Here is a 17207-nt window from a genome sequence, read left to right as displayed (position 1 = left end):
TCTGCCCTTGTTCCCCACCTAAGGAGAAAGCATTGTATCTTCTCCATTCATATAAGGCATTCTGGCTGGAATTATGGAGTACATGTCTTTAATGTGTTGAGAAGGTTCTGTTCTACTTCTAGTCTCCTGATAGCTTTCACCATGAACAGCTGTGGAATTTAGTCCAATACTTTTTCTCCAACTAGTGACAGGATCATATGGCTTTTTCCTTTCCTCTGTTAACATGATGACTCTTGGGGGTGGATCTTCCAATGCGAACCAACACTGCCATCCCTATAACAAAACCATTTTCTACATCCTGCCAGATCTGACTTCCAATAGTTTGTTTTGTTAAAACAAATTTCTATCTATCTTCATACTTTTTTCTTCTATTATCTTTATCAAGTTTTAGGAATAGCATAATGTTGATTTCCTAGAATGAGGGGAGAAGTGTTCCTTCTTTTTTCTGCTTTAATTGTTTGATATAATTTAACAGTTAAAATGTATATGAGCCTGCTGTTATCATATAGGTAGGTTTTCAAGCTAGGAATATACTTTCTCTAATAGGTGCTACTCAAATTTTCTATATCCTCCAGAGTTAGTTTCATTAATTTGTCTTCCAAGGTATTTCTTAGAAGTTGTCAAATTTATTTCAAAAAAGATTTTTCTAATATGCTTTCTATATCCTTTTAAATTCTGTAAAATGTGTGGTAATGTCTCCTAGATCTTGATATTGTAATTTAAAATATGTATAATTGATACTGTGTAATAGGAAGAAAAAGTCTAAAGGAGCAGGGGAAGTGGGAGGGGTAGGGGAAAGGAAAAAAGGGAAAAGAAAAAATATGAGAAAAGGAAAAAAATGGAAACAAAGTCTCTGCAAATAGGGGAGGGTGGAGGGGGTGAAGGGAGGGAAGGGAAGGAGAAAAAAATAAGAATCAAGATACTCATGTAATGGTACAAGATCCCAATGATGTATGTAACAGTATTTTATACCTAAAATGTACCAATAAACTTAATGGAAAAAAAAAGAAACAGCAGGTTAAAGAAAAAAATAACTAGAAGACCAGCTCTTTTACATAAATAGGACTTTTGTGAATGAAAATCAAACAAATTGATACTGGGATAGGGAATGGAATATGACTGATCTGTTCACACTATAAGTCAATGATTTAAAAAATGCTCAAGATTTCAAAATAAAAAGACAATAAAGCCCTTACAGTAAATTTTACAATACATAAATACTAAGTGAAGATTAGAAAAGTGATAAAATAGTAAATTTTAGTTATTTTAGAAAGCATTTGAATTGTCTTTTAGTTAAGAATTAATGATTAATGGGGCTGGGGATTTAGCTCAGTGGTTCTGCTGCCTGCCTCGCAAATGCAAGGACCTGAGTTCGATCGCCAGTACCAAAAAAAAAAAAAAAAGATTTAAGGATTAAGGATTTTTAAATTCATCATCTTTTTTGACTGTTTTCCAAAAGGGAAAATGATACATTGTATTTTAGAAATGAAGATGTTATCATTTGGCTTATTTAGCAAATATTACTTTCAAATTATCATTGCTCTCCTAACTGCAATATGATATTTTAACATCTAAATGTCAATATGGAAATAAAATGTGAAAGCTTACAAAACTGGAATTATTTAATTCTTCCCAGGACTTCCATATTCTAGATTTAACATTTGTCAATACCAAATAACTTAAGACTTATCCTACATACAGAAATTTGTGACTCCTATAATATTTATAAGGTTCTCCAATTTGGAGAAAATTGGCATAGCTCCTGGAGGAGCTTTAATTTTCCATCCTTTTGCTTTCTAAATTCTTATCTTGTGTTTCCATTACCATTCATGATGTTTCTCCTGAGCTTGCTATTCTTTCTCTTCTCAATTTCTCACAAAAGTGGCCATGTCTCTTTTACATTAATTTCTTCAAAGTTATTAATGTATGGCCATTGTGGATGGTAGGACTGATCAGAGCTTCATGTAGAGTAGTATGTTGCAGTTCTCTCTGCAGAACAAATACAAGTTCACACTTTAATGCAGCTTTTTCACCCCTAATCATCCTTAGAGCAACCTCCTATTTAAAAGCTATGTGTCTTTTGGGGTTCTGGACTAAGAAAATGTTGCTGGGATGCTTTCTCATATGTATTCTCTGAATTTTAATTACCTGAAAACATTTCAAATTCTGTTTTTAGGTTTTGTACAACACTGAGCTCCCTCCTTGAGCCAATCATCTCCCAACTCTCCTATCTCAACAGGCCTCTTCTTTCACAGCAAAAGGAAGCATAACATTGTTTTCTAGAACAGCAAAAACAAAGTACCTTGATATAAGTTCGTGTAACATTTGGAAACAAGGCATAGTCAACTTTAAAAACAGAAATATTTGTCATATTTAATGAAATACAACTAATAAATGGGGGAAAGCACATCAGAAACAGCAGGAGACTTAAAATAAGTAGGCTATTGGCTTGTTCTATGGCTTTTCATTAAAGAGCAGTGAGTCCTTAAATTGTTAACTGCACTGAGCTTTAGTATACCATCCATGCAATAAATACACATCAGCTATCTTTTATAAGCTAGTTTGTTTTACAAATTATATATAAATATTTTGAAAAAAAGGATTAATACATAGAGTTTGCAACTGCAAAATGTGTTGCATTTGATAGTCCTGTGAATTAATATGTGTGAAAAACTGGCATTTGAAGGAGACATTGTGTGCCCTCTTGTAGATAGAAAGACAAGAGTAGAGCCAACACATCTCATTTATTTCCAATAGAATAAAACACGAGGAAGAAAAGAAAGACATCCTCTGGAATTTTGCAATATTATCCTAGCATTTATTTTGTCATTTTCATAAATTTTTATTTTTACCAATAGTCTATAATGACAATGAGAAAAAAAGAGATGAAATCCTCCTTAATTTTATTATTAAAAGGAAAAAAGGAAAAAAGAAAAAATGTGTACATGACGGATAAAAATGACAATTAATAAAATTGAAAATAAATGGAGAAAATCTTCAACTGTCACTATCATAAGAAACAATAGGAATAGCTATTTCCTAATCTATTAAAATAGATTCTATGTCTTTTAATTAAATGCATATAGAAATTAATTTACTGATCAAAACTTTCTCCTGGTCAATGACGTTCTCAGGGCAATTTTAACATCTTTGTTCCTCAGACTATAGATTAAAGGATTCATCATGCATATCACATTGGTGTAAAAGACATGAGAGATTTTTCCTTCATCCATAGACCCAGCAGAGGATGGCTTAAGATACATGAATGCACCTGACCCAAAGAAGAGAGAAACAGCAATTATGTGGGAACTTCAGGTGCTGAAGCCTTTGGATCTGCCCTCAGTGGAGCTGATGTGGAAGACAGTGAAGACAATGAAACCATAAGAGACAAAGACAGTGACAAAGGGCACAAAGATGTTGATCCCCACCACAGTGCAAACCTCCAATTCATTGATATAGGTACTGGTGCAGGAAAGCTGCATCACAGGGAAAATGTCACAGAAATAGTGGTTGATGGTGTTTGCATCACAAAAGGCCAGTCTCAGCATGCATTCCGTGTGAGCCATGGCACTAGAAATTGCTATCAGGTATGAACCAAGCATAAGATTGCAACACATTTTAGTGGTCATGACAGTGTTATAGAACAGTGGATTACAGATGGCCACATAGTGATCATAGGCGATTGTGGTCAGCACATAGCAATCAGAAATGACAAAAAAACAGTAAAAGTAGAGCTGAGTCATACATCCTCTGTAGGAGATAACATTCTTCTTGGATATGAAGTTCATGAGCATCTTGGGTATAAATACAGAAGAAAAATGAAGGTCAATGAAGGATAAGTTAAAGAGGAAAAAGTACATGGGAGTGTGAAGGTGAGAACTCAATCCAATTAGAATTATTAGGCCCAAATTTCCTAACACAGTGAGCACATACATTACTAGAAACAGGAAGAACAGTGGTATTTGGAGATCTGGCTGGTCTGTTAACCCCATCAGAATAAACTCAGTCACAAATGAGCCATTTTCAGGAGCCATTCTTCTCTATAGAATCTGTGGATACAAGAAAGAAGGTTTGCATCATACCACACCCACTCTTCCAACAATATCTTCTCTTGCAAATGTGAGGCATAAGCTGTGAATATCCAGACCTAACCAGCCTGAATCCATGACACTTGCCTTTAATGTTACCTGGTATGAGTGATATTGTCTTCCTCTCAATAATGTCTTAAAAGCTAAATATGGTAAGAAGCATTATGAATTTAGCCTATAGACCCAAAGCCATTGCTGACATATGAAAATATAGTTGCCTTGAAAAATCAAAGAAAAAAGACAAGGCTAGAACAGCGTATAATTTTCTCTCATTTCATCATTTCCTCCTTTGTTTGGCTCCTCCATTCACTAATAAAATTGGAGGCAGAGGTCTTTCATTTTGGTATTGAATTCTAATGCAGATTAGACTCTGTTGTGCTGGAACCATAAAAACTTTTCTAATCTAAATAAAACAACCAGACTCTAGGAATGAGTGGTTCCATTACAGTCCCATGATATGGAAAAATTTATGTTCAGAAGAGAGAGAGATCTGTCCCAGGAAAGGGTGCTTACTAACTAAAATACTGCACCCCTTGTGTCCAATAATCCTATGAACGTTATCTACTTCTCTTTCAAAGATGTGTTTCTGCTAGTTGTACTTGAGTCTTAAGGTAGCAGAAAATGGGGAAAAATGACATATATCAGATTCCTGGACTTCATCTCAAAATATGAGTTCCTTATGCTAAATATAAAAAGCAAGACACAGAAAGAGAAATAATGTAAAATCTAGCATATATGTGTAAATCTAAAATAGTACATTCATATAAGCAGAGAGTAGGATGTTGATTGTTATTGGACAGTGAGAAATTCAGGTGATTTTGGCCAAAAAGTATTAAGATCAGTTATGTAAAACAATTAAAATTTGGAGATCTAATGTAAAATATGGTAATAATAGTTAATAATAGTATATCATAAACTCATAATTTGATAACAAAATAGATCTTTAAAATTTCTTTTCATTGTATATCTGTGTGTATATCACAAGTGAGTAATTTTCATTGCTCAGATCATTTTACAATGTGTATGTATGTCACCACATCAAGTTGTTTATCTCATATATAATTGTAAATGTTAGTGATATCTCAATAAAAGTGTTACTGGAAGATGTTAATATAAATGGATTTCAAAACTTACCCTTCTTAGGAGAGAAAACTTAGTGATCCTTTGTTGTATTTTCCCCTGGTCCTGAAAGGACAATATAGGATTTTTGGCTTTGATTCCTTTGATTCTAAGAGGGTGAAATTGCCTTAATTTCTCATATTCCCAGGAAGTCTTTTGGAATTAGTGGTCCTAATTTATGGTGATAACAATAACTCCTCTGAAGCATCAACTTTGGAGAAAAATAAACAGCCCTTCTTATTACAGTTCTCACTAAATGAGAGTTTAATGACATAATGACATGTGAGTTTAATGACATAATGCATTTGTCTGTAAACAAGGAAGAAGCGTCCTCAGTCTTTACCTAGAGAATAGATTATAGATATAAAAATGAAGTGAAGGAATTGTGTTTACTTCTTAAGCCACAATGTGTATTGAATTCCCTAGACACTCAATATTTTACTAAGGTTTTCCTTTCTCTTCAGGGATTGTACATCTCCCATGGTAGGAATTGCACACCTGCCATATCCCATTTACTTTGATCTCCAAAGGGAAATTTCTTATTTCAGTTCTTTTTCTCTTTATTCTCACAACTTTAGTGGTAATTTTTCATGGAGTCTACATCTAAATTTTCTTATTTCCTTACCTGAAATTATTCAACAACTGCAGTAATTCACTGCATTGCCAGTCCTGAAATAGCTCCAAACTGACTTTTAATGTATGCCATCTATACTAAAGTTTTAACCTATAAACACTGACTTGAAAGGTCTGAGTATCCTGCTGAGAAAAATTGTGATTAGGTCAGAAATTTCTAAATTTGTCATAGAAAATAAGGAGGTTAGGCAGTTAAAATATTTGTATCTGAATTCTGCCCTAAACCTTGTCAATACAATATTTGGGCCTATATTTCTCACAAGGCACTAAACTAAAATAAAAATGCATTAAAGTGCTAAACATTAAAACAGAAACACTTAACCAGCTGGAACAGAGGTTAGGTAGAACTCTTAATGATTTTAGCATAGGAAAAAATTTCATGAAAATAACCTCAGTTGCCCATGAACTAGCACAAAGAATCAACAAATGGGATCTCTTCTTATTAAAAAGCTTCTGCATACCAACAGAAACCACCAGCACCATGCGGACAACCCACAATGTGGGAAAATATTTACCAGTTGTTCTTCAGACAAAGGTCTCCTTTCTAGAGTATAAAAACAACTTAAAGAAATCAGACCCCTAAAATTTAAAGACCCAATCCAAACATGGGCATCTGAAATGAACAGTCATTTCTCAGACAAAGAAGTAGAATTAGCAAATAAACACGTGAAAAAATGTTCAACATCACTGGTCATTCAAGAGATGCAAATGAAAACAACACTGAGATTCCACCTCACCCCAGAAAGAATGGCTGCTATCATGAAATCAACAAATAACATGCTAGTGGGGCTGTGGGGAAAAAGGGAACCTTTCTCCACTGCTGCAGGGAGTGTAGATTGGTGCAACCAGTGTGGAAATCAGTATGGAAATAACTCAAAAATCTAGGGCTAGAGGTCCCACTTGACCCAACTATTCCCCTGTTGAGTATCTTCCCCAAAGAATTAGAATGCTACCACAGCAATATATGTGCACCCATGTTCATAGAGGCACAGTTTCTAATAACTAAGACTTGTAAAGAGCCCAATTCTCCATCAACTGAAGCCTGAATAAAGATTTTTTAAATGTAGAAAAGGGAGTACTACTCAGCCATAAAGAATGAGAAACTAGAGACATTTATAGCTAAATTGATGCACATTGAGGCCATACTCCTAAGTGAAATAAATAGGTCACACATGTGTAAATACCAACTACTTTCTCTGGTGTGAGAAATCGAACATGTAAATAAGGATCAAAATGTATAATAAATAATGTGGAATAGGAAGAAAAGGTCTAAAGGGAAAGGAGAAGTGGGAGGGGTAGGGGAAAGGAAAGAAGGGAATAGAATTAATAGAAGAAAAGGAAAAAATGGAAACAAAGTCTTTGTAAATAGGGAGTGGTGGAGGGGTTGAGGAGAGGTCATGGGAATGGGGAAAAAAATAAGAACCAATATATAGTATGTAAAGGTACAAACTCCCAATAACGAATATCCACATATTTTACACCTAAAATCTACCAATAAAATTAATGAATGCAAATAAATAGTACCACACAAAGTATCAACAAGTTAGCATCAAATCTCTGAAAATAAAAGCAACAAGATACAGGCAAGGCTTATAAACTGAAACTTTAGATAATCTTGAGAGAAGGTAGAGAGGCTTTTATTAAGGAGAAGGATTTACCATGGTGATCAATTAAAAGACTCATTATTGTAAGGACATTAAGACTCTGAAACTCCTGTATAGACTCAAATCCAGTTCCTGGATATAATATGCAAACAGATAACTGATACCTAAAGGCAAAAGTGGAATCTTGAAGGGATCATTTAGCTAATTATTTTCATCTTTTAGAACTTATGAAAAATGTAGCTTCAGCTCACTGTTGATGTAGAGTCAAAATGTCGGTTTTCAAAAATTTACTAATACTAGGTTTTAGAAATGCAGGTAGATATAATAATATACTCTCCTTCAAATGCCAAACCCCATTTTCTTTGCATTTACCTTGGTTCAACATCTATATATAGGATTAGTAATGCTTGCTTTTCTGCTATCCACCTACTCCCATTGGAGGGAATTTTATCTCAAAGCCAACATTTAAGCTACTCAGTGTGAACATGACAGGGACAGAGTTTATCTTCATTTCATTGAATCAGGTGGTTTGGGTTCTTATGATTGGAAAGAACATAAGAGTTTTCAAGGGGGTTTTGATTTACAATCTGATATGAGATATATTTGAGTAGAACAGCTTCTTATATTATAGATTTTTCAGCATAGTTGATCATTAATATCACCAGAGGTTACTGTATTTAAAAATGATGAATACACAAATGTAAATATGTTCATAAATAAAAACAGAAGTTCCTGAATAACACCGTTTTCTTGGCCCTGTTCCGCAAGAAAACTTAATCTCTGTAGAATAGTGGCATTTTGTTTTTAGTTCTCCTGAAGATTACCTCCACAGCTCTAAATAACTGTTCACATTACAAAAAGTTAATTTTGTATAAACCCAAGTTGTTTGACTCTCAAAAGTGAAGAAGAAATTTGAGAACAATAGGAGACTATTCATTAGAAATAATAAGATGAGGGGAAAAAAATGCAACATGTTTTCTCTGTCCCGGCTTTCTGCAGGTAGAGGAGTTGTTTCAAAGGAAATGAGTTCAAAAAGAAACTAATTATCTTGTATTGCTAATGTTATCCCAAAATCCAGTTGAAATGCAGCACTCTAAGTTAGGGAAGAGCTGTCAACCAATTTGCCAGTTTTTTCCTGGGAGGAAAGGTCCTCTTCTCCCCTTTCTTTTTGTGTTTAGCTTCTTCTTGTGTTTACCTTTGTATCTCTAAGCTTGGCTTAGCTGCTTCAGTTAGCTCTTTACCCAGGTGGGATATTTTCTCTTATAGCACCCTGTAGATAGGGTGTTCTTTCTTTCTCACTCATGATAACTAAACTACTACATTGAAATGTCTAGAGTTAACCACTTGGAATAATATTGCATCAACTTTCCACATTACAAGTGAGATTACTTTAGTTAAACTGGTACCACTTCTTTCTCATTTCTTATAATTAAAAGCTGGAATCTATTTTTGACATTTTTCTAGTAGCTTCTGAAATTTTGCTAATCTTCTCAAAACTATTTGTCAATTTTCAAAATTCTTGTAACACATGTAAAGAGATTTTGTCCGTTTTAGTTTTTTAATATAGATTTGCTATCTCCATACCAGATTTACTGAATCAGAATCTCTAAAGATGAGGTTTAGAATTTTACCTTCCCCCAAAAGTAAAATAAGATGCAGTATCAAATCAAATGATGATTAGCTATGTTTGGGAAGATAGTTGACACAAACAAGTTAAACCTAAGCAAAAAAAAAAAAAAAAATACTTGTTAACATCTAAAGTTAGTTTAAATAACAATTCTTTACATACAAGATATCCTGATTGAGTTAATTCATATGAAAATGAGAAAGACAAGAGCCTGGCTCTCCTGTTTTTCCTGCCTTCTGGGAGGTGTAGCTTGGCAAGGGGGCTGTCAAAAAGCTCCCCCCCTTCCCTTTGTGCCCCTTGCCAGCCCAATGTACAGGAACAACTCCCTTCAGTGTCTTCGCTGGCTACCCAGCAATCAATATTCTCTACTGTCACTCTCAATATGGATGTAGCTCCTTTGTCAGGGTGCTGCCCCTCCTCATCTCCTGTCACTTCAGATACTATTGTATTTTTAGAGAAAGGAGGGGGCAATCTGGTATAGCTAAGGTCAGGGAAGGAGAGATCTGGGCCCATATTTAACATTTTCCCCTACAGCTAGCCTTCCAGAAACTTCCGTGCTTTCAGCCCTGCTCCTTCATGGGATCATCCCCTTGACAGTTGAGGCTGTCCTGGATCCCTGCAGCAATCAGAGGTCTGCATTTGGGCCAATCACAGGCCTGCAGCTGCTATCTAAGCAGCACTTCCCACACACTTCTCAATTAGTCCGGGAGGGTCCCCTTCTTTTTATTGACTCCTTGTGCTGCAGCACAGGTCCTTTTACAATAAAGATTCATTTAAATAAATAGACTCACTTTGGTGGTCCTATAAACTTGCTAGTGATTTATTTCTTGGATAATGTGTACTCTAAAAGTTCCATAAATCTGGTTGGGATTCTTATCATGAATAGTGTGGAGAGTGCTCAATTCAAAAGAGAGGACAATAAGCATTAAGGGCTGTTAGCACTGAAGAGCTCCAGAGACCAGCACCTGGCAGAGTTGATTTATGATGTGTAAGACCGAGGGCCTTACCAAACGCTCCAAGGAGCTGACTAGTGAAGCACACCCAGGAATCCCAGTGGTGCCTTCAGAATGTAAGACCAAGAGCCTTACCAAACGCTCTGAGGAGCTGACTACAGCAAAGAACACCAGGGAAGGAACACACCAGACAAACTGGAAAATAAAACAGACCTTTATTAGTCTGGCCAGACGGCACTCCCAAAGCAAAATAGCTTAGAGAGAGAGGCAGCTAGCTCAGAGTCCGAGGCTGTTTTTATAGGGGGTTGAGGGGGAAGTTAACATATAGAATTAAAGAAAAGGGGGCAAAGGTTAGTGGTCAACTGTCACGTATTGATGGTCAGCAGACATTTGCAGCTTGTTCTAAAAATTGTGGTGCCCGGAACATCAGTTCTGGGCAAACAAGGAGTTGAATAGTTTACTTTGGGACTTTAGGTCTGTTACAGATTTTTATCTAGTGTCCCAAAACTAACAAGCATCTTTATCCATTAACTCACATTTAATCACAATGGGGCTGGAGAAAAGGAACAAAGGTTATGCAGTCCCACATTCCCCACTGATTTTTGGAACTTAAGTAATCTTACGCACAAATGTAGGCATCCATTGTATACAACAACATGACAATAATAAGCATGTACACACAACTATGATGACAAGAAAAAGTTGTTTTAACCATTGTAGGTTGGGCAACCATGGAGTTAACCATTTGAACAAGTCCCCGCCATCCTCATTATATATTTTTTTAGCCAGATCTTCTAATTGTTTTACCTTTTCTTCAATCTTTGGACCATTATCATTAAGATTGAAACAACACATATTTTTTACTCTTTCACAACCTTGGTGGTGGAGGAGCAACAAATAGTCTATTGCTGCTCTATTATCTAAGATTGCCTTCTCTGTTCCTGTAACTCTTGGTTAATTAATGCCAAGGCTGATGAGGTAGCATTTAACCCTTTGACCACCTTGCAAGCTAATTTTCGTACTGCCTTTTCAGCATGTACTCCTATAGAAGGCAGGTCAACAAAAGATGCTATCATGGTTATTACTTCAGCATCTGTTAACAGACCTATGTCATCATCACATCCTGGTGCAGTGTAAGGTGACCAACGTTTAGTTCTGTTAGGCACAATCAAAGCAGTTCTGTCTGGCAGCACTACAGCTAGATGACTCAAACAGCAACTGGTCTTGGTTAAATTTGCTGGAATATAATTAAAGGTTATTCCTTCACAGGTATAAAACCATCCTGTGGGCAGGGAGATATGGCAATTGTTACACACAATTTTTTGTTTTATATGGGAGGACATCTCTTTTGACTGTTTTATCCTCAGACAGTTGGTTGTACAATTTTCATACATAGCACATTCAGTTTTGTTTGACATAATTATCTTGGGTGTATATAATTTGACAGCATTTTTAGGTTTATGGCAGGTGTCATGCCCCCAATTATAACTATCCAGGTAAGTAAGATTTTTTCCTGGGATGTCTTTAAGTAGGGTATAGGGTCATATTAATTCTAAAGAGGTGCATACTGGAATGAGACAGCTTCCCAGCACATAATGGAAATTTACATCAACATTTAAGCAGAATTCAGACAAGTTAAGCAAGTTTGTCAATTGAATCCATGCTTTTTCTGTGTGATCTAGTCCTCTTGGGGGCAATAATGCCAGTGTCCCAGAGAATATTATCATTAAGGTGAAACATCTCCAACCCATTCCAGTCTTAGCTTTTGGTCACCTGGTTGGCTGATCACCTTCCATTTGTCCTTTTTGACGTCTACAGGGGGTCCTGCTTTCAGATGGTTGCGATGTATCCAGGCAGAACGTCCAGCCACCTTCACTGCCAAGGGAGCTGACAGGACAGCAGGAACCAGTCCCTTCCAATGAGGTTCCAGGGTCTTGGAATCAAACCTGCGAAATAAAACCAAATCTCCTAGCTTATAGGGTAAAGGTTGTAAAGATTTTTCATTTGGACTAGTCATTTTCTTTCATAATGTCTCATGTAGCTCTGACTGAAGCTGATGAACTGCTTTTAAGGATTTAAGGAGTTGAAGGTGGGAAAATTTTTCCTTCAATTCTACATCTATTAATGGAATGATTGGGGGAGATCGACCATAAACAATCTGGAAGGGGGACAGATTGAGGGGATGCTTGGGAGTGCACCTCATTCGGAGGAGGGCAAAAGGGAGAAGCTCTACCCAACCTAGTTCAGTCTCCAAGCATAATTTAGTCAGAATCTCCTTTAAAGTTCGATTTGTTCATTCTACCTGTCCTGAACTTTGAGGCCTATAGGCACAGTGTAGATTCCACTTTATTCCAAGGATATTACTAATTAACTTAGATATCTTAGCCATAAAGGCTAGACTATTGTCGGGCCCCAGAGCTAAGGGCAAACCAAAATGGGGAACTATTTCTGTCAGGAGCCTTTTAACTGTTACTTCTACTGTCTCCTTCTTAGTGGGGTATGCTTCTACCCATCCTGAAAATGTATCCACAAAAACTAGCAGGTATTTGTACCCATACATGCCCAGTTTCATTTCCATAAAGTCCAACTCCCAATGTTCTCCTGGAGTTAGTCCTCTGTGTCAGACCCCAGGGCCCCCCCCCCCTTGTTACCCGATTAGCATTTACCTTGAGGCAGGTGGGACATCGTCTCACCATGTCCTGGGCCTTTTGGGCTAATCCCTGGCTGATGAAATGGGGTCGTAAGGCAGCCATCATCCTTTTTTCACTGAGGTGGGTGGACTCATGTAGTTCTCACAGCAACATGTCTGCTATAGCAGCTGGGAGCACCACCTTTCCCTCCTTAGTCGTCCACCACCCATGTCTTCCTCGAGTCCAGCATCTCCTGTTTATTTCCGTTATCTCCTTGTCTGTATATTCAGGTTTTTCTGGGAGTACTGGTGTGGGAAGCAGAACCATTTGCTTCCCCACTGATTTTTGGGCAGCTTGTCTTGCTGCCTGATCAGCAGCATTATTATCAATCACCTCAGGGCTTGACCCCTTTTGGTGCCCATGGCAATGGATGATGGCAACCTCTCGGGGCAACCAGATGGCTTGTAGCAGTGCCAATATCTCCATCTTATTTTTAATTTCCTTTCCTTTAGAGGTCAACAGTCCTCTATTTTGATAAATTTCCCTGTGTACATGGGCAGTGGCAAAAGCATAATGGCTATCAGTGAATATATTTATCCTTTTTCCTTTTCCCAATTCCAGAGCCTAAGGGCTCAATGGCATGGGGAGTAATCAAAGTCAAATCCTGTCCAAAGGTTAATTTGTCAGCCTCTCAGGTTAAAGGAGCTGCTGCTGCTACTGTCCTCAAACAAGTAGGCCACCCTCAGGCCACTGGGTTGAACTTCTTTGAGAGGTATGCCACAGGCTGCTTCCATGGCCCAAAAGCTGAGTAATCACTCCTTTACTTACCCCATTTTTCTCTGTCACATACAAGGTAAAGGGCTTGCTTAAGTCTGGCAATGCCAGGGCTGGTGCCGATGCAAGTGCAGTCTTAAGCAATTGAAATGCCTACTGGCAAGCCTCAGTCCATTCAAGGGGTGAATTTCCTCCCTCAGTGGCCTCATGTTGGGGTTTGGCAATCTCAGCAAAGCCAGAAATCCAAATCCTTGGTCTGGCAGAGTTGAGCTTTCTTCCAGGACACCCGATATCCCAGTTCCTGGAGGGCTTTCAGGAGGCCCTCGGTGGCTGCAATGCATTCTTTATCAGTTGAAGTCGCCACCAGGAAGTCATCAACATACTGAAGAATAGTCGCCTGGGGAAACACTTTTCTTACCTCTTACAAATCTTTGCTGAGAGCTTCCCCAAACAGAGTGGGGGAGTTTTTGAATCCCTGCGGCAGCCCGGTCCATGTCAGCTGTCCGGTTGTTCTGGTGTCTGGGTCAGTCCATTCAAAGGCAAAGAGGGGCTGGCTCACAGGTGCTAGAGGCAGGCTGAAAAATGCATCTTTAAGGTCTAATACTGAGTACCACGCATGACCGGGAGGGATGAGACTCAATAGAGTATAGGGGTTAGGTACTGTTGGGTGAACGGTCTCCATCAGGCTGTTTACTTCCTGCAAATCCTGTACCAGTCTGAAGTCTGAGGTGCCAGGCTTCCTCACAGGAAGCAGGGGTGTATTCCAGGCTGACCAGCAAGGGACCAGGATGCCGGCTTCCTGGAGTCAGTGGATGTGTTTGGATATCCTCACCTTGGCCTCATCAATCTTTATTATCTACTAGAAGAACTCTGTCTCTTTCTTTCTTAGTCTCTTTCTCTCTCTTTCTTTTTAACTTTTTATAATCCCTCTTGTAATGGCCCTTCTCTTTGCAGTATGCACATTGATCCTTCTCTAACAAGGGCCATACTTTACTTTTATCCTATTTTTTATTTTCTCTGTATTCCTTTTGGATAAACCCTCCATCTGTCAAGGCTACAATGTTCACCTTTCCTGTCTTTTTAGCCATTCTATCCTCAGAAGGATCCCTATTGTTAAACACCTTCATTGCCACACTCATCAACTTTTTCCTATTCTCTCCCTCAAATCCTTCCATCCGCTGCAGTTTATTTCTAATATCTGGGGCCAACTGAGTAACAAAAGCCAAATTAATTGCCTGCCGATTTGCAGGGGCATCTGGGTCAATTGGAGTATATGTACGGTATACTTCCAACAGACGCTCCAGAAAGGCAGAAGGGGATTCCTCAGGTCCTTGAAGGACCTTGCTTACCTTGCTCAAATTGGTAGGCTTTCAAGCGGCTCCCCTCAAGCCGGCTAGGAGATGCTAACAGTAGTTTTGGAGAGCTTTTCTCCCGCCCGAGGAATTAGTTTGCCACGGGGGATGGGTGGACGGAAGTTGTGCCTCAATATGGGCCTGCTGGTTTTCATTGAAGGGGCCCTCTGTTCCCCCTAACACTGACTTTATGGCTTGCCCTCAGATCCTTTCTCTCTCCTCAGAGGTGAAAAGGGCTTGAAGGAGTTGTTGACAATAATCCCAGGTTGGGTCATGGGTATGAAAAACAGATTCTAGGAGGGAGATCAAAGCCTGGGGTTTTTCTGAAAAAAGGGGATTCTGATGTTTCCAATTATACAAATCACTGGTAGAGAAAGGGATATAGACATAATGACCCTGTTCTATTTCCCTAAGAGGCAGAAGAGGAACTGAACTAGTCCATTCAGAGGGAGCTCCACTGGGACCATAAACGGCTCCTGTTCTCGTGTGGGAGGGAGAGGTTAAAAAATCTGGAGATTTTTCCTCTTCAGGAAGAGGAGGGTAAAAAGGGTTTCAAGATCTGGGGCTGGCTTTATCAGAGGAGGTGGATGGCTCCACATAGGGTGAAGGTCTTATTAAGGGGTCTAAGGGATCAGGATCTTGTGAGAGCATTGGCTTGGGAGCCCAGGTTTTGACCTCTCAGGGTCCCATTGGTGCCATAACCAGAATGTGAGTATCTGTTAGCAGGGAACAATGCTGCAGCCAAGCCAGAGGCTCTTCACAAGCCTGGACCCAGATATTTATATAAGGAAACTGGTCAGGGTGGCTGGGGTGGCTGGTGACTTTTCCCCATCAGCCCAACAGAGGCTCGGCTCAAAGGAGCCCTTGGCTGGCCATCCAACTCCAAAGGCTGGCCATTCCAATTGACACAGGGAGCGAAGTTTTCCATGAGAGAAGTTAACCCCATATTCATCCTCCTGTTCGGGGGAAAAAAAGCCAATTTAAAATTAGTGAGAAAACAATCCAATGGGGTATTTTTGGAGCAGGATCCTCCCATCTCCACCCTGATGGTTTGGAAAGAAATACAAAATTAAACACACAACGGACAGGACACTAACATATGAATGACAAGACAAATAGGCACCACAACAAAAGCAAAACTAAACCTTCCCTTGTTCCTCGTCAGGAACCTTGGGGTCAGGGGAGGCTAACCGGCCCATCAGCCACCTCACTCCTGACAACAAACGGTTGCAACCAGCCAAAAACTTACCTCCGGAGGTTTTCTGAGGTCTGTGCCTGAGTCTACTCCTGGATCCCACCACAGAGTCTCTGCTGAACCAGGGTTCCTTACCCAGGGATCTCACTGGGGCCTCCAAAATGTAAGAACAAGGGCCTTACCAAACGCTCCAAGGAGCTGACTAGTGAAGCACACCCAGGAATCCCAGTGGTGCCTTCAGAATGTAAGACCAAGAGCCTTACCAAACGCTCTGAGGAGCTGACTACAGCAAAGAACACCAGGGAAGGAACACACCAGACAAACTGGAAAATAAAACAGACCTTTATTAGTCTGGCCAGATGGCACTCCCAAAGCAAAATAGCTTAGAGAGAGAGGCAGCTAGCTCAGAGTCCGAGGCTGTTTTTATAGGGGGTTGAGGGGGAAGTTAACATATAGAATTAAAGAAAAGGGGGCAAAGGTTAGTGGTCGACTGTCACGTATTGATGGTCAGCAGACATTTGCAGCTTGTTCTAAAAATTGTGGTGCCTGGAACATCAGTTCTGGGCAAACAAGGAGTTGAATAGTTTACTTTGGGACTTTAGGTCTGTTACAGATTTTTATCTAGTGTCCCAAAACTAACAAGCATCTTTATCTATTAACTCACATTTAATCACAATGGGGCTGGAGAAAAGGAACAAAGGTTATGCAGTCCCATAGATGTCCAGCTCCACCTGAATAGGGCAAAAGGACCCTAGGCTGACTGGCAGCAAAACATAAAAGCATCATTTCTCAATTCAATGAATCTCATGGAAAACTAGATATTGAACAAAACAAATTGAAAAATTGGATTTCTTTTAAAAATACTACTTGTAGACTATAATGGATTGGTCTAGATTATTATATTATTGCACAGTAATCTCCCAAAGAGCTAGAACATAGCTTCTAAACCCTGTTCCTGTTGGATTGCTACCAATGTGATGGTGTTTTTCATACCCATTGGAGAAGTAAGGAGGCATCTATCACATCCAGAACCTCTTAGATGCCACCATCTGGTATAAATTGTTTCCCACTTAAACAATATGCCCAATTATCCCAGCATTTGTACTGGTGTAAATATTACCATTTTCTATGTGTACCATGAGGTTAGCAAGTCCTCTGATGAACCTAGTATATTACATTTTGAGTTGAAGGACACTGACAAAATAAAAGGTACGGAGAGGCTCATGACGATA

At 38.8% G+C, this 17207-nt stretch overlaps 1 pseudogene across 1 annotated transcript; it reads right to left on the bottom strand.

Moving 5' to 3' along the window:
* Positions 1-2982: 2982 nt before the first annotated feature.
* LOC147827817 (olfactory receptor 8B3-like) lies at positions 2983-16294 on the bottom strand (annotated as a pseudogene). The gene is made up of 3 exons (XR_015451797.1): positions 11798-16294; positions 5223-5273; positions 2983-4049 (listed from the first exon to the last, which is right to left on the bottom strand). The product of XR_015451797.1 is annotated as an olfactory receptor 8B3-like (transcript).
* Between the last annotated feature and the right edge of the window lie 913 nt (positions 16295-17207).

This window comes from Heterocephalus glaber, unplaced genomic scaffold (assembly GCF_053883595.1).
Source record: "Heterocephalus glaber isolate CG9 unplaced genomic scaffold, H.glaber_assembly_v1.0 deba00001431, whole genome shotgun sequence".
NCBI classification, from domain to species: Eukaryota; Metazoa; Chordata; class Mammalia; order Rodentia; family Bathyergidae; genus Heterocephalus; species Heterocephalus glaber.
Note: the sequence above shows the minus strand (reverse complement) of the source record. Positions and strands in the feature narration are given on the sequence as shown.